The sequence below is a fragment of the Lissotriton helveticus genome, chromosome 8, assembly GCF_964261635.1.
Source record: "Lissotriton helveticus chromosome 8, aLisHel1.1, whole genome shotgun sequence".
Classification (NCBI taxonomy): Eukaryota; Metazoa; Chordata; class Amphibia; order Caudata; family Salamandridae; genus Lissotriton; species Lissotriton helveticus.
The window spans coordinates 152,339,495-152,364,260 of record NC_136069.1 but is presented as its reverse complement, the minus strand read 5'-3'; the positions used below and the strand labels follow the sequence as shown (position 1 = coordinate 152,364,260).

The 24,766-nt window shown below is 45.4% G+C and overlaps 1 protein-coding gene across 1 annotated transcript in view; it reads left to right on the top strand.

The window, feature by feature from the left end:
- Positions 1-24,766, top strand: part of LOC144772456 (uncharacterized) — an 81,629-nt gene that overhangs the window by 1,129 nt on the left and 55,734 nt on the right. The gene's annotated exons all lie outside the window — the stretch shown is intronic.

Genomic DNA, 24,766 nt, shown 5'->3' with positions numbered 1-24,766 from the left:
AGGCACCAGCCCATACATAATGGGGTATATTATCAAGGGGTTTTATCTCCGCTTTTTTGGCTTTAAAAGCCAAGAAAGCGGAGATAAAATTATCTCCCTATTACCAAGCTGTCGCTAACACCAGTTAGCGACAGCTAATAGGAGATAGCGACCATCATGGGCCCCACTTTGCATGTCAGTGATATTTATCACTAATGATATGCAAAGTGGGCGTGCCAAGATGTTAGCGACTGGAAACAGTCGCTAACATCGCTATCTCCTATTACCAACTTTTGGAGATATTTGCGCTAAGGGCGAATATCTCCAAAAGCTAACACCTGCCCTGAGCAGTTCTTTTTGACACTGTAGTTGGTTGATATACCCTAGCACGTATTTTTTCAACCAGTCTTTGCACTTTTTACTAATACCAGCCAGGGACAGAATAAAATTTTCTCTTTTCCTTAGTGCCAGGTATTTTTTAATCACTTTTTTCACCTCACCTCACTCACATCACGTAACCACATCCCCTCACATAGTTCACTACAAAGTGCTCCTGCGTAGTCGTTCTGTCGTAGCACGCCGCATCCCGTAGAGGGGTGCGAAGGCCCCGATGATGAAGCATGACACCAAGGGGCCTGTTGGTGTGTGAGGGGCATTTAAAAAACACGGTGTGCCCCCCATCCCTGAGGGACCACTGAACCACCACTCTGTGGATTCTACTTTGTTTATGCCTGAGCAGTTCTTAGCCATGTTATCCAATGGGAGGTGGATAACATGGCTAAGAGCATTTGCTCGATAATGCATGAATATCGCTGACTTTTCAGCGATATTCATGCATTGCGGGCGTTTTTTATCGCATTTGCGATAAACCTTGCTAATAGCAAGGTTTATCTGCGATAAAAATCGCCGATGTGCGGCGATAATTTTTGTCTCTAAACAAGTTAGAGACAAAAATTATCGCTAGTTGTTGATAATATACCCCAATGATCCTTTAGCCTCCTTTCAGACTCTGTGGGGCATATTACCAACCAATAGAGATAATTTTTGTCTCTAACTTGTTTAGAGACAAAAATTATCGCCGCACATCGGCGATTTTTATCGCAGATAAACCTTGCTATTAGCAAGGTTTATCGCAAATGCGATAAAAAACGCCCGCAATGCATGAATATCGCTGAAAAGTCAGCGATATTCATGCATTATCGAGCAAATGCTCTTAGCCATGTTATCCACCTCCCATTGGATAACATGGCTAAGAACTGCTCCTGGGCAAGTGTTAGCTTTTGGAGATATTCGCGCTTAGCGCGAATATCTCCAAAAGTTGGTAATAGGAGATAGCGATGTTAGCGACTGTTTTCAGTCGCTAACATCTTGGCACGCCCACTTTGCATGTCATTAGTGATAAATATCACTGACATGCAAAGCGGGGCCCAAGATGGTCACTATCTCCTATTAGCTGTCGCTAACTGGTGTTAGCGACAGCTTGGTAATAGGGAGATAATTTTATCTCCGCTTTCTTGGCTTTTAAAGCCAAAAAAGCGGAGATAAAGCCCCTTGATAATATACCCCTGTGTGCCCAACCTTTGCATCATTTTTATAAATGTTGGGAAAAGATGTTTTCTTACTTAATCAATTCACAGATTCCCATATACAGTTGCTATCTGGTTGACGCAAATGAATTAGGAGGCTTAACCCATAACTGAGTTTTCATTTATTACATTTTAAGATTCTAATTTCCAAGTTAATTCAAGCTCTAGTCACCCCAAAGGAGTATAAGGTACAGATACACTAACATGTTGTGTTGCTTGACTGTGATGCAAAGCAGCGCAGAGCAAAACGTTGACACTTTCCAGCACAAAGTTCTCTTTGTGCTGGGAAGGAATCGTAAACCTGGATATGCGTGTGAATGCTATGCCTCCCAGGGGAAGGGTTCCTTTAATGCACATAAATCATCATTGAAACAATGCCGTTTTTCAACTTCTATGGGTGTTACACATAAAAGTTGGAAAAAGGCATTTCAGATTGTTGTGTGCAGGAAGGGAGCCCTTCCTGAACAAAAACAGTCTCCCCACGACGCAGGCATCCTTGCACCACAGGAGCCCTTGCACCATGTGCAAGGGCTCCTGTGCCAGCGCATGGCAGCAGTTTGTGCGCCAGCGCAGGGGATACACAGAGATGCCACATATTGTTGTAAATATGTCACATTCCTGCGCTTTGAAAGTGACTCAGTGTGACACAGCCAAATGGCTTGCGTTCCACCCGGAGTCACTTTCTTGTAAATCTGCCCCTGAGTGCTTATAAAAAGGCCATTGTGGAAGCCTCCATATACTTTTATGGAGGGCAAATTCTGAACGCCCATGGGAAATTTCTAAGCTTGTAAAAGATTTTGTCAGTTGACAGCACCCTATCGCCTGGACTCTGCTCTCAAACATTCTGGAACCAAGGAGACCTCTTTCTCACTGAGAAGGTTCAGTTAATTAGGAATAATATTCTGAATCTTGTTCACCCTATCCAGTCAAGATCAAGCAATGGTTATGCATGCAAGTCAAACAGCTACCTTGGCAACTGCATCCAAGATTCCCAGAAACCAGCCTCTTTTTCATTGGCTATCTATCTCATTAGGGGTGACGCTCGGACATAATACAATGTAGATTAGGCTCTCCAATGGATATTTTCCCATCAATTTTCTCCACAAAAATGTCTCTATTTTCAATCCAATCAATGTGGCTATAGTTACACTTTCATTCACCACTGGAGATTTTTCCTTGTGCCTTGAAAACAGGATTGTTAGACCTCTTTTTGAAAAACGCCAATTAGCTACAATGTGATCTTTCCAACTATCATTCCTTCATTTTGCTTCCTGTAGCAGCAGACATTTGGAGAACTTAGCTGCATCCAAACCTACATCACATTTGGAATAGAAAAATACTTTTGCAAATGTCAAGTTGTGTTTTGTGTCTCCACAGTCTACTCTGGTAGCAGTACAAGATGACCTGTCTAGGGCTGCTGACAAAAAATTACACTCAATTTGTCATCAGACTTTGATTCTATGTGTCATGAACTTCTTCTATCCTGCCTTTAAAACTGCACACCGTTATGTTATATTCATTCAGATCTCCCAGTCTAGTTCACGGTTGTCCCACAAAGGTCCTTTATATTTCCCCTCTTATCTCATGTTCATACCAGGCTTTAATTGAACACCTGCAGTCATTTGAATGTACTTTGTACACTCCCATGCACGTTGACACCCAATCGATTTTTGAGATACAGAAATGTTGTCAAACTTTCCTTTCTTTCTGCTGAATATCAAACTGTGGGTGGATCATAACTGGTTGAAAATCAAGACCAGGTAACTCCTGGTGCCTAATCATCCACAGGCCTGTCTTTCCATCTGTTGGCGAAATGATCTTGACCTACATGTAAAGAGCCTTAGTGTGAACACTGACTCTACAAGGAGGATGGATCTCGACTATCTTTGGTGGCTTCATCCTGCGTTTATTGGCAAAAGCACCTATGGGCAGTTTATTTATTTACAAGGACATATATAGCCACTCTGCATGACTTTTCGTGTCCTTGTAAATATAGCTCCTTTACACAAAGCACTTTGCGTTAAAGGGAATGACATAGGTGCTGCTGTGGATGTTCTCATGCAACACCCATGGCTTCTGTTGCATTTCCAGATTTACGAGGAATCGTAAACCTGGAAATGTGTCAGAATCCTATGTCTCCGCAGGTGAGGCATAGGGAGTCACAACAACGAGACACTTTTTCATTTCTCCTCTCTTTTTTCCCCTCTTTCTATCCGTGCGGCATTTTGTGATTGTTTTTGTACAGGAAGATGTCCCTTTCTGCACAAAAACAATCATCCCCGTGATGCAGGCACCCTTGCACCATGGTGCAATGTACTTTCAATTTTCTTCGACTTCCAACTGATGACAGCCTTTATCCAAATCAAGGTGAGAGAAGAATTTTGCACCATCTAATTGTGTTACATGTAAGCAATATTTGGACCTGGATGTCATTCTTGCTCAATTGCCTTGTTTGCCTGACGCATCTACAGCTCCTTCACTGTCCTTTTTTGGTATTACCACTATGGGAGAAACCCATGGCGTTAGGTCAGTAGATCGCTCAATGATAATGTTCTTTTTCAACAGCATCTTCTAAATGAAATGCAATTCATCTATGTCTTTGAGCAACAGTGCAGACATCCTCATTAATATGCAGCTTTAATTCATATTCTTAATCTTTCCTGAACCACAAAACAATGGAGGGAATTGACTATTTCATGATGAGCATTCAGGTTGTATTTAATGGAAAATAGAAATTTTCTCACATCAGCAGCTGTGCTGAAGATGAGTAGACAGGCACTTGACACTGTACCTTGAATAACATGGATGTGTGCCTGCACCTTTGTTTTCTTGTGTTTCATCATCACTACAAAGAACCTTGTTTTTTTTTAAAGCCGTTGATGCAGCCCATGTATACACCTTGGTTTTCGACTGCATAAGTTTCAGTAATGGAGAGAATTCAATTATATTTCTCCTCAGGCATAATGTGTAGATGATGGAAAGTATCAAACAACCATTCACTTTCAGTGTAATCTTCGGACAGTGCTTGAATACTTTTGGTGCCTAAGCATGTTGACTTTCCTTTAACTGACATTTTTCCTCTCATGCGGCCAGTCCAAAAGGAGCACATTTTTCTGAGGTATACATCGACGTGGCACAACCATCTTCTTCACTTTCAATTGATACTGATGTAGAAAAACTGGTTGACGATGATTCGGATGACAATCAACTGCTTTCAGTGTAGATTTGCCTCAACTGATGTAACCGCTTGTGGATGTGAGTCGAACGTTGCTTCTGAAACATGCCGTTGGGCATTTTGTCCTTGCGCCGTGATGCACTTACTTTATCCTTTTCTTGTCAAACAGTCACAAAGCGGTTCTGCTTTCCACAACATTTATATATCTGTCCAATGGTGAGGCATTTGCCTTCGTGTGGAAATGTAAGTCCACATCTAAAAAAAACTTCCTTTTACTTGTAGACATCACCTTGTGTCCTTCAGACTTTGGCTTACTTTACCCACTCATGACTGATTCAATCTGGGCACCTCCAACCTCCATGTCATCAGCTTGTCTATCTGAGCCTTCTGCAGCTCTGGCAGCTATTAAAACTTGCTCCAGACAAAGAGTTTCTCTCAGCATTCGTCGTTTGCATCCATTGATAACTCTAAGACATATTGATTCGTCACCTTTGAATTCAATGAAATTACAGTGTCTGATGAGTGTGTTGAGTCTCTCTGCAAATTCATCAATGGCATCACCAACTTTCTGTTGTTCTTGACTGAAAATGTATCTTTGGTAATCTACTTTGGGCATTGGATAGAATTTGAGATTAAAAATGTCTTTAATCTGACTGTATCTGATTTCTTCATGAGTTTGCTTCCTCTTCCTCATTTCTTTTACACTTTTTGACTTCTTTTATACCATCAGCAGCAAGATTCTTGCGGTATTTAATAATCTTTTTGTTATCAGTCTCTTCAGGTGCATCAAGATATTATCTAATATCTCTATCCATACAATCCACCTATTGCCAATATTTTGGTTTCTGGCTGTATCGAAAGGTGGTGGTGGTTTCAGGCAAGTGGCAGCATTGTACCCATTTATGGGAGTGGCTGACAATGAGGGTGAAGCTCTTTCAGAGATTGTCAGATGACCACTAGGTCCTGCGTCTTCTGCACCATTTCTGAGGCCCTACAATGGATAGGCCTCCGGATCATCCTGGATAGTCTGTGGTACGGTGACCTACTCCTTGGTCTCTATCTGAGCCCTTCACTTTCTAGAGACCTCTGGATTTGTTCTGAGCCACCACTTGGCCGCTTTGGTTGTGTGCCACTTCAGATATTGGACAGTTCAATAAGCACAAGCCTTGTTCTTCTTCTTGGGTCGCCACGCCCAATGCTGAGGTTGTGGAACTCCATTTATCAAAGCTTTGGTAAGTGCAATGATGCTTCCTTGTCAATTGGCACTTTATGTATGTTATTTGTATTTCACTTTAGCAGTCTTTAGCGCTTCTTTTCTGTACATATCAGCCTTTGATAGTAACACTCCAAGTAACGTATGACTTTGTCAGGTGTGGCAGTGCTGTACCGTTACTTATGACTTGGCCATCAGGTTCTCAGTCAATGATGAGTAGATTCTCAGCAAAGCTTTCATTATCCCCAACTGATTCATAGCGGCTGGAACGGGGCTTTGTTACACATGTATTAAGCATTGATTCCATACTTTGATGATGGCACACATGGCGTGCACCAGCAGTTTGCTTGGACCAAAGCAAACTCTCTGGAAGAGTACTGTCAATCTTCAAGTTACTTATTCCTTATCTCGTCGCCATTTGTTGTGTTTTCCCCAACCTGCATACCCACCAATGATGACGACACTACTTAGTTTAGTATTACATGTCTTTATTCTTCTATGAGTAACTGCAAACTCAACACTCTAAATCAGCCTTCATTGCATTATGTTCTAACAATTACATCAGAGCTCTACAGAGTCCATTAAGAGCCAAAAGGGTAATTGGTAACTCACAAAACACTACAGGATCTACATAGCTCTCATCCTCCTATAAGGATGCGGAAGGGTAAGAGGCGAATAAGGCACTTCTTGATATAGCACAGGAGTCCTTATCAACAATTACCTTATTTTCACCCTGTGTTTTAAAATGTCATCAATAACATTACAAGCATTGTTTCATTGTCATGCATTCCCTAGGAATCAGTGCTTAAGTTGTAAAGGAAAGAGTGGAGGTTCCCACACCTCAGCAGCCAGAGGTTGTTGCATCCAAATACCATGGAGGCATACTCTTGAATCCAGCACAGGCCTCTTTGATGCACTACCAGACACCCCCTGCCCCTTTATCTCACCCTTGCAGGTTCCTGCATTCTCCCTATGTGACATGTTTCCCGTCATTCTCTTCCTCTGTCTTTCTCCTGCATGTGCTATCCCTCTCTTGCTCTTGGTAAATGTCTGATGCAGAAAAATAAGTAGTGGTCCACAAACATGACTTCATGTGGCCCACACCGGCAGCCACCAGTTCCAATTAAGCACTGCTTAGATTATGTATGTAAAGAACATTCACAATGTTGGTGTAAGAGAAATGGGGTTGGTTGCATGGAGGCGATCTCCTCAAGAAACAGCAAAAAACACAGTCGGGGTGAACAATAAAAGTCACTAAATTAACCTGTGCTTAACCCTCTACTAGATTGGCACAAAAAGCAGTCAGGCTTAACTTAGAGGCAATGCGGAAATGATATATGTAGTAAACAGTAATAAAGTGAAAACACAAGAAACATCAGAACACCAACTTAGACAAATAGAATCAAGGTTGATAAATTATTTGACAACCAAACAGCAAATATTCAATCAATAAAACCAGATTTATGAATTTCTAAAGTTTTTCATAACAAATAGTGCCTGCAAGATGAAAGCTCCAACCACATACATCTAGCTGCATGAGACCTGGTCAAAGTTGAAAAATATGACCTGCCATGATGGAGATTCGGTAAGATACAAGAAATGGATTGGACCCAGTCAGTGCTTACCTTCGTACTTAGAAGACATTTTGAACAAACTGTAAAGTTCAGCGGGGCAAGGATATAGGTGTATCCAAGGAGGGAGTGTAAATGTGAGGAAGCTGCTGGATGAACTTTCAGTGAATATTTTTTTATGTGTACTTTTTGGAAGTCAAAAATCTTTATCAGGCAGACTCTGGAGGCTGAGGCTGATCAGATTTCCAAGAGGCTGGATATTCCTTCACCAAAGGACTGCTAAACAGGATATGCTGCTTCAGAGAAGATAGTAGCGGGAGCTACTGCAAAGTTAGGCTGACTGGCGAAGCACCTTGGGGCAGGGGAAGTTGACGAGCAGGTTGGTATTGGCCTCCCCTCAGTTTTGAGAGCAGTTTATAAAATAAAAAAGTTCTATGTCCCCAATTTGGATTTTGGCTATCGGGACACCTTCATCACCACAACCAAGGGTTCAGGACTGGAGGGGCACCACTTGGGCGTTTAGGGCAGCCTGGGTACAGGTGCAGGTTCAAGATTAGGGGTGGATGGTAAAATCTGCCCCATCAGCAGAGTTTGCAGCATTTTGTCACTTCGTGCTCTGCTTGACACAGGCAAAAACTCCGCCAGCCACATGTGAATTGGAGTTTACCAACACACTCATCCCTAGACTTCAGCCCCCAACGAGTTGTGCGCTAGGAGGCACTTTTGCAGCATGGTTTAGAAAGGGGGCGCGGTTTCCAATGAGTTCTCAGCAGTCCTGCTGTGGGGGGCATACCTCAGCAGCCAAGGAGACTTCATACCCCAACCAATATTGGCCTGGGGGACCATTTGCAGAGTTGTTAAAGCGGGAAGGGCCTCTGACGAGGTCTTAGCTGAACAGCTGTGGCAAACATACCGGTTGCAACAATATGGGTTCTTGGCCCCTAATTACCTTTAGCATTCATGTGGACTTCATACTCCAATCAGTAGTGTGCCAGGAGGCTCATCTGGAGAGTCTGCAGAGTGGTTGAGAAAGGGGGTGGGTCCTCCAATTAGGTCTCAGCAATCCCGCTGTTGGGGAAATACTGGTGGCAGCAATAGGAGTTATTGAATGCAAGTGACCTTAAGCAGCCAAGGGGGATGCCAGTAGTGTGCCAAGAGGTGCACTTTTGCAGAGTGGTTGAGAAAGGGGGCGGGGCCTCCGACGAGGTCTCAGCAGTCCTACCGTGGGGTACATATTGGTGCGAACAATAGGCGTTCTTGGCCCCAAACAACCCTCAGCAGCCAAAGGGACTTCATTCCCCACCCAGTAGTGTGCCAGGAGGCAGGTTTGCAGAGTGTTAAGAAAGGGGGCAGGGTCTCCAACAAGGTCTCAGAAATTCAACATTTGGTGAAGTATTGGTGGCAATAATAGGGGTTCTTGGCTCCCAATGACCCTCAGCGGCCAAGGGGACTTCATCCCCCAACCAGTAGGGTGCCAGGAGGCACATTTGCACAGTGGTTGAGAAAGGGGTTGGGGCCTCCGACAAGGTCTCAGCAATCCATCTGTTAGGGATTTACTAGTGGCAACAATGGGGGTTCTTGGCCCCCAACGACCCTCTGAAGCCAAGGGAACTTCATCCCCCAACCAGTAGTGCACCAGGAGGGGCGTTTACAGAGTGGTTGAGAAAGGAGTCATGGCCCCTGACCAAGTATCAGCAATCCTGCTGTGTGGAACTAACTGGTGGCAACAATAGGGTTTTTTGGCCGTCAACAGTCCTCAGCAGTCAAGGGGAGATCATCCCCCAACCAGTAGTGCACCAGGAGGCATGTTTGCAGAGAGGTCAAGTAAGGGGGTGGGGGCTCCAATGAAGTCTCAACAATCCCACTGTGTGGGACTTAGTAATGGTAACAGGAGAAATCTTGGCCCCCAACTACTCTCAGCATTCAAGGGGAATACATTAGAGGTGTCCGAGCACTTAATACATTTAATGAGGCAACCCCATGTTATCCAGTGGGAGAGGTAGGCCTCACAGTAGTGGAAAACAAATGTAGAGATTTTCCACTACCAGGACATGTAAAAGTCAAAAGAAAATCTCAAACCTTCTAATTACAATGCGCCCTGCCCTATGGGCTACCAACTGCCTGCGTCCGTCCGCCACCCCCAAGGTGGAGGGACCGTCCGCAGGGGCAGCGGCGTTCCCTCCGTTGGAATTAGAATGTTATGTTATGTTATGTTACATACATTTGTACTGCGCACAGCTGCCCCAGCTAAGGGGCGTCCTGGCGCATGGCAGGTAATATGCAATACCTACAGGGAACACAACAGAAGAAGAGACAAAGAGCTAAATTATTAAAACAAGAAAGTTTTTAAAGCTTTACGAAAAGCTAAAAGATCATCTAGCAGCCGCATCTCTATTGGAAGAGAATTCCAAAGCTCGGCCGCTCTGACCCGGAAGGATCGGCCACCGACCCGACACAACCTGTATCGGGGATCACAGTAAGTGCTTGGCCCAAAGATCTCAGGGACCGGGTAGGCACATACCAGGACAGAAGGTCCGCAAGAATTTGAGGACCCCCACCCCTCAAAATCCTGAACGCCAGACACAGCACTTTAAACTGGATTCTTGCCCTGATAGGCAACCAATGCAGTGATCTCAATGTGCCGGAGACGGAACAGGTTCGGGGTAAGCCAACAATGGCTCTCGCCGCGGCATTCTGAACGCGTTGGAGGCGGGTAACCTCAGCCAGATTGGGCCCTACCAGGAGAGAGCTTGCATAGTCCAGGCGAGATAACACTGTAGCCTGGACTATCAGCTGCCTGGTGCGATGGTCAAAGAACTTCAGGATGGGCCGCAGCGACCGTAGGATGCCAAAGCAACAGGCCGCGGTTTTCTTCGAATGGCCCACAAAGCTAAGAAAGGGGTCCATCCATACTCCTAAGTTCTTTAATTCAGTGACCGGAAGGGGGGCCGGCCCCAGCTCAGCAGGCCACCACCTGTCCCCCCATAGTTCCGCCCTCCTACCGACGATCTTGATCTCCGTTTTCTTTGCGTTGAGCTGGAGACAGTTGTTCTTCATCCAGCTCGCCACCGCCCTAAGTCCACTCTGAAACCTGGGGGCATCCTGGTCCGCATCCCCGCTGATCGTAACCGCTAGCTGAGTGTCGTCAGCATATGAGACCATGGTCATGTCCCATTGCTTGACGACCTCAGCCAGCGGTCTCACGTATAGATTAAACAACGTGGGACTCAGCGAGGAGCCTTGCGGTACCCCCTGTTTCAAAGGATGGAATTGGGACTGGAACGGTGGCACAGCAACGCTAAAGAAACGATCGTCTAGGAAGGACCGGAACCACTGGAGGGCAGGGCCGCCCAGCCCAATCTCCTCCAGGCGATGCAACAGGATGGGATGCGAGACAGTATCAAACGCGGCGCTCAGATCTAATAAAACGAGCGCCGCTGTGTGCCCCGCATCCATCACCGTGCGAAGATGTTCAGCCATGGAGAGAAGGGCGGTCTCCGTGCTGTGCCCAGCACGGAACCCGTTCTGGGTGGGATCCAAGATATTAGCATGGATAAGGTGGGCCGAAAGAACTTTGTTGACATGGGCCTCCAACACTTTGGTCGGCCATGGGAGCAAGGAGATAGGCCGATAGTTTTCAGGTTTATCTGGGTCCAGAGAAGGTTTCTTTAAAATAGGGGAAACCACCGCCCGCTTCCAGCTAGCGGGTACCGTGCCGGACTCCAACGAGATGTTAATCAAGGAGTGTACCACGGCCCGTCCCACGAACGACTGATCTCTAAAAAGAGTCGATCTGAGCGGATCAGCAGGGGACCCTGATTTAACCTGCTGAGCCAGGAGGTCAAACCCTTCAGATGTCAACGGGGGCAGCACGTGCAAAATGGTATCTCCATAGATGTTAATCGGAGACTCAACTGGAGGCCCTGTAAAGGGGAACGTCTTATAGATGTTTTGGACCTTTTCCAGAAAAAACAGAGCAAGGGCCTCACAGTGAGTGGTGGAGCCAGTCGTCGGGGCACAGGCTCGCTTTGCTAAAAGATCCTTCATCACTTTGAAGATGGTTTTAGAGGGGTTGGAGCTGTTGCCAAGTTCAGCAGCATAATAAGGTGCCCGAGCTCGGCAAACAGCCCGATGGTAAATTTTGACGGAAGCGAGATAAATAGCTTTTTTCCCGTTATCGTACGCCTTCCGCCAAGCCCTCTCTGCTCGCCTACAACTACCCTTGAGTGTACGTAAGGCGCCATCGTACCACGGACTTGAGTCCCTAGAGCTGATCTTACAAGCGGTGATTGGAATAAGGGCGTCAAGCGCCTTGGAGATCCAGGAGCAGAACCTATCGTAACCTGTGTCAACAGTTACAAAAGGTTCTAATGGCTCTGCGGCGAGGACACGATGTAAGTCCTCCAGTCGTAATTTACTCCAATGCCGCCTCGCGACCAACTTTGCAGGGGGAATAGTAATCCTTCCCGGCAAGGGGGTACATATGGCAACCAAAGAGTGGTCCGTCCAGCCAAGGGGTGAAACGGCGGTGACAGAAGCATCTGCCAAGTTGGTGAAAAAAGGATCTAAAGTGTGGCCCCCAGTGTGAGTAGGCTGCCGAACCAATTACACGAGCTGAAGGGCCTCCAGGTCAGCAAGTATACCACTTACCGTAGGGATGTTAAGTTTATCGAAATGTAAGTTAAGGTCTCCCAAGATGGAAAAGTTGGGGCAACCTACCACCAAGGAGCTGACCACATCAGGGAAGGCAGCTCTAAACGCCACCTCGCTCCCAGGGGGGCGATAGACCACCATCCCCGAGAGTGAAAAGTGTGGGGTGACCAGAATCTTAAACACCGCACTTTCACACCCCGCAATGGTCAAACCCGACCAGCTGCAAGTGAAACTGGATCGCATGGCAAGAGCAATACCCCCTCCCCTAGTAGATCGATTAAGGGTAAAGACAGAAAAGTCAGAGGGGAATGCCAGATTGATAATAGCCGCATCGTCATCCTTCAGCCACATCTCTGTGATGGCCACGATGTCCGGGGCCTCTTCCTGTATAAGGTCAAACACGGCCTGATGATGCAGCACCAGAGACCTGGCATTAAGACTGAATGTGACCACCACCCTGGCGGTCACATCTCGTATATTTAACATTGCTTTAAGCAGCACCTGCCGCAAAGTAAAAAATGCATGCTGTGCATTTGCATGCACAAAGCGGCAGGCACCGCGCGCTGCCTTCCACATTGTGCATGCAACTGCAGGGGGGTACCATAGGTACCCCCCATGTGCACCCCCCACCCCCCTTCAAAGCAGGAACCATATGCCTTTTCGTGGCGGCATTGCCGCCATGGAACGGCATTCCTCCCAGGCCATCCTAATATGGCTGGCGGTGTCTGATAGACACCGTGGCGGAAAAGCGGCAGACGGTCTTCCCCTCTGCCACGGTCCCCCCGCCATTGTAATATGGGGGGGGGAAGAAAGATGGCAGACGGCCATGGATGGCAGACGGATGGCCACCGCCTGCATGGCGGTGGCGATCCGTCCGCCATCCTAATTGACCCCTAAGTTAGGGTTTACTGCCAAATATTGCCTATGAACATATCTCTATACCAAAATATTGTGACCAAAATATCAATGTCAAACATATTGTTTTTTATACTCATAATGGTAAGAACCGAAATATTGAAAAAAAAATCTTGATGTCACTAATATCACCTGACCGAAACGCGTAGGGCATGGCAGTAACTGGTAAATAAATCCGCCTTTCACTAAAACTAAATCGCTTGAGTGCCTTATTTCCAGTCTCGCTTTGCGAGGTAATTGCTTTCATATATATATATATATATATATATTCACTGAAAAAACCATAGGTTATAGACCATATATAGTTAGGAATTAGCATTTAGAAAACCTTATTTTACTCACACAAAACCATTGAAATTCCATATATAGTTAGTTGCACTAACTATATATCGCGCACCCACAATCCACTGCTGATGATGTCACATATTACATCATTCATGACATGGTCAGTGACATCACTGATGACATCACTGATGACATCACTGATGACATCTCAAATGACATCACTGATGACAACATCCAGTGATTATGTGTTTCTGTAAAGTTTAAATATGTTTTACATATTGAAGAATGAGTGGATGTATAAGTGTCTGAATGAAGGTTTTAGTAGGTGCGTGATTGACTGTATGAGTGAGTGATTAAATGCGTCTTACTAAATGCACGGGTTAGTGACTAAACTGTCTGAAAGTGTGCATCAGCATGTCTGTTGTTGTGCAAGCTGCTGCATGTGTTGATCAGTAGCTATATAAGTAGCTATATGGGTTATTGATTGGTTGCACAAGTATTTGTATGGGAGACTGAGTGTGTGTATGGCTGGCTGGGAGGTGTGTGACTCTGTGCAGATCAATGTGTACTTGTATCAGTGATTCTATAAGAGAGTAAGTATGTGTTAGTATATGTTTGAAAATGTAAGGTACTCTATGTTTAACTGTGTAGATTAGAAAATGGAACTGTGATTGATTCTTTACAGGACTGACTAGGTGTGTGAGTAACTCCATGGATGAGTGGCAGAGTGTGAGTGTCTGTATAGGTGTATGAGTGCATATGATAGTGTTGTAAAGATGAGTGATTGTATGTATGAATGATTGTATGGGTGAATGAGTGAATGTGTGTGTAGACGTAGGAATCAGTGAGTGCGTATGTACTAACTAGTATTGGTGTGTCAATGGTTTCAAAAATTATACTCTGTATTTAACACTGGGTGTAACAGAGGTTATATTAAAGTGTGAGGAGATGCATTGTATTGTCACATTAATGATATCATCATTGATGTGACCATTGATGTCAAATGAGATATCATCAGTGATGTCATTTGAGATGTCATCAGTGATGTCATCAGTGATGTCACTGACCATGTCATGAATGATGTAATATGTGACATCATCAGCAGTGGATTGCGGGTGCGCGATATATAGTTAGTGCAACTAACTATATATGGAATTTCAATGGTTTTGTGTGAGTAAAATAAGGTTTTCTAAATGCTAATTCCTAACTATATATGGTCTATAACCTATGGTTTTTTCAGTGAATTTTCAAGGTTTTGTAAATGCTAATTCCTAACTATATATGGTCTATAACCTATGGTTTTTTCTGTGAATTTCATTGGTTTTTTAACAGCTAATATCTGTAGCTGTAAAATGTATTCTTCTTTAAATCCAAAAATATATTTTATATGTTTATGAATAATTTTTTTTTTAAATATTTTTTTTTCTACGTTCCCGCTTCGCGAATCGGGAAGCTTCCCGTTAGCTGACCTTGATGCCGCGAAATAGACCGCGAGCCGGTAAACGTTTCTTTACCGCAAGTGCCGCGTTAGAAAACAACATCGTGACGCCTCCCGTCCGCATGACGTTCCACGTTGTCGCGTGATACGTCATATGACGTGCTACGTTAGCGAACTGGTACGCGAAGCGAGTCGCAAAGCGCAGGTTTCTGGAAGCAAACCGTGAGGCCCTGCAAAGCGCTTAACGTAAACACAGCAAGTCATGTGACTTGGTAATAACACTTTTCATTGGTTCATTTCACTTTTGGTTTCCTAATGATGTAAGACTAGGTCATATAATCTAAAATGAACACTTTTGATTGGTTGAGAACTCTTGTTTTTCCCAAATGATGAAAATCCCTCCTTCTTTCCTCACTCTGACTTTCATCATTGTGAGAGAAAGACCCTTTGTGATCACTGAGCAATGGCTTCTTTAGTAGCTTCAGCTGGTGCTTCCCCACCACCTCCACCACATCCAAGGAAGAGTGGACCACCTGCTCAAGTTATAATTCAACAAGAAGAGGAAGAAGAGGAACAGGACGACGAGCACGAAGAGAGGCAGTTTTTGCCTGAGCAGCCCAAGACGTCTCACCGGAAAGAAAACTTCATTTGGCAATTTTTTTAAATTCCCAAAGGTCAGAAAAAAGTAAATGCAAGATACGTAACTTGCCTTATATGTCAAGATAGACTGTCCAGAGGAACCGAGAAAAAATACAGTTTCGGAAACTACACAATGCATCGCCATATGACTAGGTGGCATCCTAACAACTACAGTGCTGCACAGTTTCGGAACGACCTAGATAATCTCCCTATTATGGCCAGAAGATCTGTTGTACCGGAAGTAACGGGACCAGAGGGCAGGGAGATGGTGCCAAATATACAAATGAAATTTGGTGAAGTAAAACACACCTGCGTATTTTGCGATGGATTAATTTCCTACGGAGAAAAAAGCATCACTCTGATCAACAGAGCTATTGACTATCATATGCAAGTTTGTACGAAACGCCCAAAATAATAAATACTTCTTTTTTTGTTTTGTTGCTCCTGTTGAGCCCTTTACAATGAATCGTTTTCATTGCCCCCTCCAAGAAAAACCCAAAAAAATATAAAACCTCAGAAAAATTCAAAAAAATGTTCCGAAAAATAATAAAAAAAATATAAAACAACAAAAACAATAAAAAAAAAGTTCTTTTCAGAACTACCTCCCCGTTATTAAAAAATTGGTACAATATTTGGAACTGTGCCAACCTCTATTTCTCTTAGTTCGCTTCCCAGTTCGCTCGCCGGTACGCGAACTAGAAGCGAACCAAAAACAGTAAGTATAAGGGAAGGAAACAGACACTTATGTTAAAAGAAAGACAGCTATAGGGGAGTAAACTAGAGATACTATTACCCGTAATCCACTGCTGATGATGTCACATATTACATCATTCATGACATGCTCAGTGACATCATCAGCAGAGGATTGCGGGTTTTTTGGCAACGTGCCGTATCCACGGTTTAATAACGCTGCCTTTTGCTTTATATAAGTTTTCAAATTGTATGAAATATATACCAATAGGTCGTTATGAACCTTTAGGTAGTGCTTTTCTTCATGAGGTCTGGTCGCTTCCATACACATACAGATGTTTCAAAGATGATCAAGAAGTTTATCTGAATGGAGAGGAATGCACTGAGACGCCAGATCATTCACTAATGTGTAGGCACATACAGTTACACGGTTCATGCAACAAACACCGACCAAATATGGCTTGCGTGTTGCAAGGCACGCCAGTTCCTGCTATCATCCCCACGTTCAAGTTGTTGGAAAATGGTAGTTATTTGATGCTCAATAATGAAGATTGTTCTGAGTTAATTGAAAAGGGTCTGCACCTCTGTACGGGTGTTCGCTATGTGAAGCACGAAAGTTTCACGGGCCGAACTCAAGGCCACCTCTCTCTGAGACAAAAGAGCTCTTATTCTTGCCATGCCGTTGAAATCTGTCCCAAGGTTGGTATTTGTGGCCAGATTGAAAACTCCCTATGTTCATGTGTGGGAGGAAATAGAACATTTCTGCAGCAAATAACCCGTTCACTTACTGTTACGATAAAAGGAATACTTTTAATTCAGATTTGCCTTTCAATTTCAGCAAGATGGTTCCGACTATCTTTAACGCATCCTCCACAAAGACCGTGGCGCACTTTTTTAAAGTTGTTACCAGTGGTCTCGTGACTTCATTTGAGAAAATCTTTGGAGTCATCCCTGCTTCCTTTCATTCTATTTTCTCCACTCTGGTTCGTGGATTGGCATTTTTACTTGCATTACCAGCGGACGCTCTTGTGCTTTTTTACATTTTTAAATATGGATGTCCCTCCTATGCAACCTCCCACCCTGCAGCTGCTGACACTGTTCCGCAATCGCATGCTAGAATATTATGGCACAATGCCGTTGGCGATATTAAGCACGGCATATGGATTATCTTTTCGATTCTCCTACTTCACCTGTGTCCAGCCTGTATTTCACTGCCTGACCTGTGATTTCGATTGGGCCATTGATTTGTGTCTCTGCGGACCGGTTTCTCCTGACGTCGACTTTAATCAGCTGATGACTCCTATCATTACTCACGAGTTGGTTTGTCCTGGCGAAAGGATTATGGCTGTGGCATTGATGCATGGACTACTTGGTCCCTGGAATTTACTGGCGGCAGCACAGTCTTTCTTGGAACAGAGCTTTCTTGAAAACCCACCGAGCTGTCCTCTGATGGTGATAGAGGATCCGGTGCTGGGAGAGCACGTATGTTCTTTTCCGCTTTTAAATTGGATGGCTGAACTGTTTTCGGATGAAGACGGTGACTTCCTATTGGAGGCTGTTGCAGCTTATTTTGCATACACAGTTATGTCATAGACCTTTTTCATGTTTGATATGCTGAGTACTAGCATTTCATTGACAATTCATTGACTTATTTGTCAAGTTTTTATTATTTACCTTGCCTATTGGCTTAAGACTCGATAAAGTACTTGGCTGTTTTATTTTTCTTTAGCATTAAATTTTCCTAGTTTTTAATGCTTTACCTTGCGGACCGTCCACATATAAACTTGCAATCTACTCTCATGAGATGGCACTTCTATTATCTTATTCAGTTCGTTTCCGGATCATGGGGAGGTGTCATCTAGGTCCTGGATATCTTTACACCGTGTTAAGTTAGCATGGGCTCATTACCGGTTTAAACGCCATTTTTCCTTTTTTGCAACTTCTGCACACGACACTTAGTTGTTGCTTTAGCTTTCCACCTAGTAGTTCATCGTGGTTTACATGAGAATAATATGTTATTGCTCTACTATCTGCTTTGCTTGTTAAACTATATCTGTACAGCGAGTGCTAAAGTTTCAAGAACAACACGATACAGAATTGTTATGAGGTCTGATCTCCACGACTTCATACTCATAACATAAGTGCAACTTCTGCCAATTCTGGGCATGAGGCGGGTTTTATATTGCTTTGCCGAACACACATACACAACAGTTGATGCGGTTCACATGAAGAGAGAGCTGGTGTATGCTGATGTGATTCCTTCAAATCTAAGACACTAAAGTATGGGCACGCCCTAAACCAACACAAAGAGACCTTCTTAGCAAATAATATAATATGTGTATTAGGGAGGGTGAGATATAAGCAGCCGCGGGCCGTGGAGGGAGTTACGGTGAGGCAGGGAGGCGGGGAGGGGGAGAAGCAGGGTGAAGCCCTCTCTACCTTGCCCCTCCCCCTCCCCGCCTCCCTGCCCCACCGTAACTCCCTCCACGGCCCGCGGCTGCTTATAAGTGTTGCTAACTCTTATTCATTTACAGCATGTTAACATACTGTCACCATTCGCTTTTTATGTACTAGTAACTATGCTGGTAATTTTGCTACTGATAATATGTGTACTTGTATTCTCCACCCTGCTTCTCCCCCTCCCCGCCTCCCTGCCTCACCGTAACTCCCTCCACGGCCCGCGGCTGCTTATAAGTGTTGCTAACTCTTATTCATTTACAGCATGTTAACATACTGTCACCATTCGCTTTTTATGTACTACTGACTATGCTGGTAATTTTGCTACTGATAATATGTGTACTTGTATAATCTAAGATACTACGCCTCAGAAGACGGCATTAGTAAATAAACATTTCAAATACACATGTGTTCTTCTTAACTCCATGTTCTGGTTTCTAAGAAATATATAACGACCGACTGTTCATGAGTTCCACGTATCCTGAGGTACTATAAGTTCATATTCTGGATTGTCTAAACATTGAGAGTTTGTTATATCCAATGTGACACTGTACCTAGCTTGCTAAGGAGTTTTTGATTACTAACGTGAGTTTTGGGACACCCTAATTCGCCGAGGTTCCAATCCTCTGTCCACAGTTCTGTGTGAGAACAGAAACCCTGCGACAGGGGCACCCCCGACCCTTGCTGGAGCTTCATCACACTTGCGATACAACTCCAGCAATGCGCCACCTTTACGGCACAGATACATCACGCATCTGTGCTGTTTTTGCCCCATGATGCGCCGCATTGTAAATGCAGCACACCATAGGTGACGGAACAGCGGCACAGAATGACTAACACATCCCTGGTGATGCGCCAGTCATCATAAATGTATCCCTATGCTTCTTATCTTGTTAGAGATGAACCGCCATATGTATCATCAAAGTTTTTTGCATTTCCTAAATAGCGAACTTTAAGGAATAAATAGCGATTCTTTACCATTCCTAGTTTGCGATTAGCTATTTGCTAATTACAAATTACCCATTCATTTCCTTCATTTCCATAGGGCGGTTGGACTCACTTTTAGCTCGAACGGCTGAATGGATTTGCACGAAACTTGGCAAAATTGTAGGGACTGGTAGCCCGATGTGCCTTTGCTATGTCTCAAGATATATGCTCCAGTGGTTTTTACGAAAATTAACTTTGAAAAATATATATTGGGCTACATTGGCCTATATATATGTTGGAGCCCAAATGTAGCCCAATGTAGCCCAATGAAGCCCAATGTAGCCCAATGTAGCCCAAAGATGGCCGCCAGACACACAAAAAAACAAATGTAGCCCAAATATCAGCCAGATGTAGCCCAACTATAGCCCAGTGACAGAATGACCAATCCGCTTCGCAAACCTCCGTTACGCGAGGCGGAGCGCTGTTACAGATATATATCTTTTTTTGAACGTTAATTTCTCAAAATCCACTGGAGCACATATATTGAGACCTAGCAAAGGCACATCGGGCTACCAGTCCCTACAATTTTGCCAAGTTTCGTGCAAATCCATTCAGCCGTTCGATTATTATTATTATTTTTTTTTTTTGCCCCGCGGGGCCCTTTTAAAACCTCCACATCAAACCTAGGGGGTCAGCGAGGATCTACTATTCCCCCTTATGGTCATTTGCCCCTTCGCTTTGGCCTCCTCTTGTCTCTCGATCCTACCGAGAGACAAGATGGCGGCCGCTACGGACTGTTTGGAATGTTGACAGACGCCAGAGAACCAATCAGCTTCGCTTCACAAAGCTCCGTTGCGCGAAAAGTACGCGTCCTGGGCCGCTGCCCGGTCCGCTGTTACAGATATATATCTTTTTTTAAACGTTAATTTCTCAAAATCCACTGGAGCACATATATTGAGACCTACAAAAGGCACATCGGGCTACCAGTCCCTACAATTTTGCCAAGTTTCGTGCAAATCCATTCAGCCGTTCGGGCTAAAAGTGAGGCCAACCGCCCTATGGAAAACTCAATGTTAAAAACACGTTTTGGGACCCCCCTTTTTTCTCGGCCCCCACTGGACGAACCCCCCCCAAATTTTCAAGGGCTGCTCAGAAACAAAATGTGCCATTTTCCTGAAAATTTCAGCCAATTCCATCCACAAACGCCAAAGTTATTAGACATAGAATTTTCAAAAAACCCATAGAGAAAAAATCCTAACTATATATACCTACTGGCGACCGCCAGTAGGTAATATATATATATATATATACATTTCGCCGAGCATCGGAGGTGGTGAAGATTTTTGGTTTATATATATATATATATATATATTCCAAGATTTTGCAGCAGCGGGCGTATGCATTTCGGCCCAGTGGCCTCGTCAGCGCCCAGAGTGGAACAGGAAAGGGAGGTGAAATCTCATAGATGTGTCCCAGCTAAAATAGTGAAAGTTCGCTCCGCCCCTGTCGGTGATCTGTATCACCTGTAGCAGTTCCTGGAGTATCGAAATGACTGCAAGACCCAGAATGCAGTTGTGAGTCAGGATTGGGCGTCCCAGTGGTTATGCGAGCTTCAGGATTCAATGAGACCCTCTGCCGATGTCCTGCGCTGTCTGCTGGAATATGTTATCTCCTCGGGCCCCCTGACTGCACAACCGTCTCATCCAGGGATCTGTTCGGCGGGGGCAAAAATGACAGTGCATCAAGCCCAGCGCGGAATACAATGATTCCGACACCGCTTCTTTTTCCGCCTGAATGAAGAGGTGGGTTTTGGTCTTTTCAATCTCTTGAAGTAGGAAGTATTTCTAACGAAATATCAGCGCCAGTTTAGACCAATCCTTCTTGTGTGCAGGGACCTCTGCAAACGCCGCTGGCCGGCGTTGTGTAAATGTCCAGAACCCCTCACAAAAATGAAAGGCAGAGGCCGCAATAGGGGAGCAAGGTGGAGATTCTTTATTCCAAGATTTTGCAGCAGCGGGCGTATGCATTTCGGCCCAGTGGCCTCGTCAGCGCCCAGAGTGGAACAGGAAAGGGAGGTGAAATCTCATAGATGTGTCCCAGCTAAAATAGTGAAAGTTCGCTCCGCCCCTGTCGGTGATCTGTATCACCTGTAGCAGTTCCTGGAGTATCGAAATGACTGCAAGACCCAGAATGCAGTTGTGAGTCAGGATTGGGCGTCCCAGTGGTTATGCGAGCTTCAGGATTCAATGAGACCCTCTGCCGATGTCCTGCGCTGTCTGCTGGAATATGTTATCTCCTCGGGCCCCCTGACTGCACAACCGTCTCATCCAGGGATCTGTTCGGCGGGGGCAAAAATGACAGTGCATCAAGCCCAGCGCGGAATACAATGATTCCGACACCGCTTCTTTTTCCGCCTGAATGAAGAGGTGGGTTTTGGTCTTTTCAATCTCTTGAAGTAGGAAGTATTTCTAACGAAATATCAGCGCCAGTTTAGACCAATCCTTCTTGTGTGCAGGGACCTCTGCAAACGCCGCTGGCCGGCGTTGTGTAAATGTCCAGAACCCCTCACAAAAATGAAAGGCAGAGGCCGCAATAGGGGAGCAAGGTGGAGATTCTTTATTCCAAGATTTTGCAGCAGCGGGCGTATGCATTTCGGCCCAGTGGCCTCGTCAGCGCCCAGAGTGGAACAGGAAAGGGAGGTGAAATCTCATAGATGTGTCCCAGCTAAAATAGTGAAAGTTCGCTCCGCCCCTGTCGGTGATCTGTATCACCTGTAGCAGTTCCTGGAGTATCGAAATGACTGCAAGACCCAGAATGCAGTTGTGAGTCAGGATTGGGCGTCCCAGTGGTTATGCGAGCTTCAGGATTCAATGAGACCCTCTGCCGATGTCCTGCGCTGTCTGCTGGAATATGTTATCTCCTCGGGCCCCCTGACTGCACAACCGTCTCATCCAGGGATCTGTTCGGCGGGGGCAAAAATGACAGTGCATCAAGCCCAGCGCGGAATACAATGATTCCGACACCGCTTCTTTTTCCGCCTGAATGAAGAGGTGGGTTTTGGTCTTTTCAATCTCTTGAAGTAGGAAGTATTTCTAACGAAATATCAGCGCCAGTTTAGACCAATCCTTCTTGTGTGCAGGGACCTCTGCAAACGCCGCTGGCCGGCGTTGTGTAAATGTCCAGAACCCCTCACAAAAATGAAAGGCAGAGGCCGCAATAGGGGAGCAAGGTGGAGATTCTTTATTCCAAGATTTTGCAGCAGCGGGCGTATGCATTTCGGCCCAGTGGCCTCGTCAGCGCCCAGAGTGGAACAGGAAAGGGAGGTGAAATCTCATAGATGTGTCCCAGCTAAAATAGTGAAAGTTCGCTCCGCCCCTGTCGGTGATCTGTATCACCTGTAGCAGTTCCTGGAGTATCGAAATGACTGCAAGACCCAGAATGCAGTTGTGAGTCAGGATTGGGCGTCCCAGTGGTTATGCGAGCTTCAGGATTCAATGAGACCCTCTGCCGATGTCCTGCGCTGTCTGCTGGAATATGTTATCTCCTCGGGCCCCCTGACTGCACAACCGTCTCATCCAGGGATCTGTTCGGCGGGGGCAAAAATGACAGTGCATCAAGCCCAGCGCGGAATACAATGATTCCGACACCGCTTCTTTTTCCGCCTGAATGAAGAGGTGGGTTTTGGTCTTTTCAATCTCTTGAAGTAGGAAGTATTTCTAACGAAATATCAGCGCCAGTTTAGACCAATCCTTCTTGTGTGCAGGGACCTCTGCAAACGCCGCTGGCCGGCGTTGTGTAAATGTCCAGAACCCCTCACAAAAATGAAAGGCAGAGGCCGCAATAGGGGAGCAAGGTGGAGATTCTTTATTCCAAGATTTTGCAGCAGCGGGCGTATGCATTTCGGCCCAGTGGCCTCGTCAGCGCCCAGAGTGGAACAGGAAAGGGAGGTGAAATCTCATAGATGTGTCCCAGCTAAAATAGTGAAAGTTCGCTCCGCCCCTGTCGGTGATCTGTATCACCTGTAGCAGTTCCTGGAGTATCGAAATGACTGCAAGACCCAGAATGCAGTTGTGAGTCAGGACATATTCCAGCAGACAGCGCAGGACATCGGCAGAGGGTCTCATTGAATCCTGAAGCTCGCATAACCACTGGGACGCCCAATCCTGACTCACAACTGCATTCTGGGTCTTGCAGTCATTTCGATACTCCAGGAACTGCTACAGGTGATACAGATCACCGACAGGGGCGGAGCGAACTTTCACTATTTTAGCTGGGACACATCTATGAGATTTCACCTCCCTTTCCTGTTCCACTCTGGGCGCTGACGAGGCCACTGGGCCGAAATGCATACGCCCGCTGCTGCAAAATCTTGGAATAAAGAATCTCCACCTTGCTCCCCTATTGCGGCCTCTGCCTTTCATTTTTGTGAGGGGTTCTGGACATTTACACAACGCCGGCCAGCGGCGTTTGCAGAGGTCCCTGCACACAAGAAGGATTGGTCTAAACTGGCGCTGATATTTCGTTAGAAATACTTCCTACTTCAAGAGATTGAAAAGACCAAAACCCACCTCTTCATTCAGGCGGAAAAAGAAGCGGTGTCGGAATCATTGTATTCCGCGCTGGGCTTGATGCACTGTCATTTTTGCCCCCGCCGAACAGATCCCTGGATGAGACGGTTGTGCAGTCAGGGGGCCCGAGGAGATAACATATTCCAGCAGACAGCGCAGGACATCGGCAGAGGGTCTCATTGAATCCTGAAGCTCGCATAACCACTGGGACGCCCAATCCTGACTCACAACTGCATTCTGGGTCTTGCAGTCATTTCGATACTCCAGGAACTGCTACAGGTGATACAGATCACCGACAGGGGCGGAGCGAACTTTCACTATTTTAGCTGGGACACATCTATGAGATTTCACCTCCCTTTCCTGTTCCACTCTGGGCGCTGACGAGGCCACTGGGCCGAAATGCATACGCCCGCTGCTGCAAAATCTTGGAATAAAGAATCTCCACCTTGCTCCCCTATTGCGGCCTCTGCCTTTCATTTTTGTGAGGGGTTCTGGACATTTACACAACGCCGGCCAGCGGCGTTTGCAGAGGTCCCTGCACACAAGAAGGATTGGTCTAAACTGGCGCTGATATTTCGTTAGAAATACTTCCTACTTCAAGAGATTGAAAAGACCAAAACCCACCTCTTCATTCAGGCGGAAAAAAAAGCGGTGTCGGAATCATTGTATT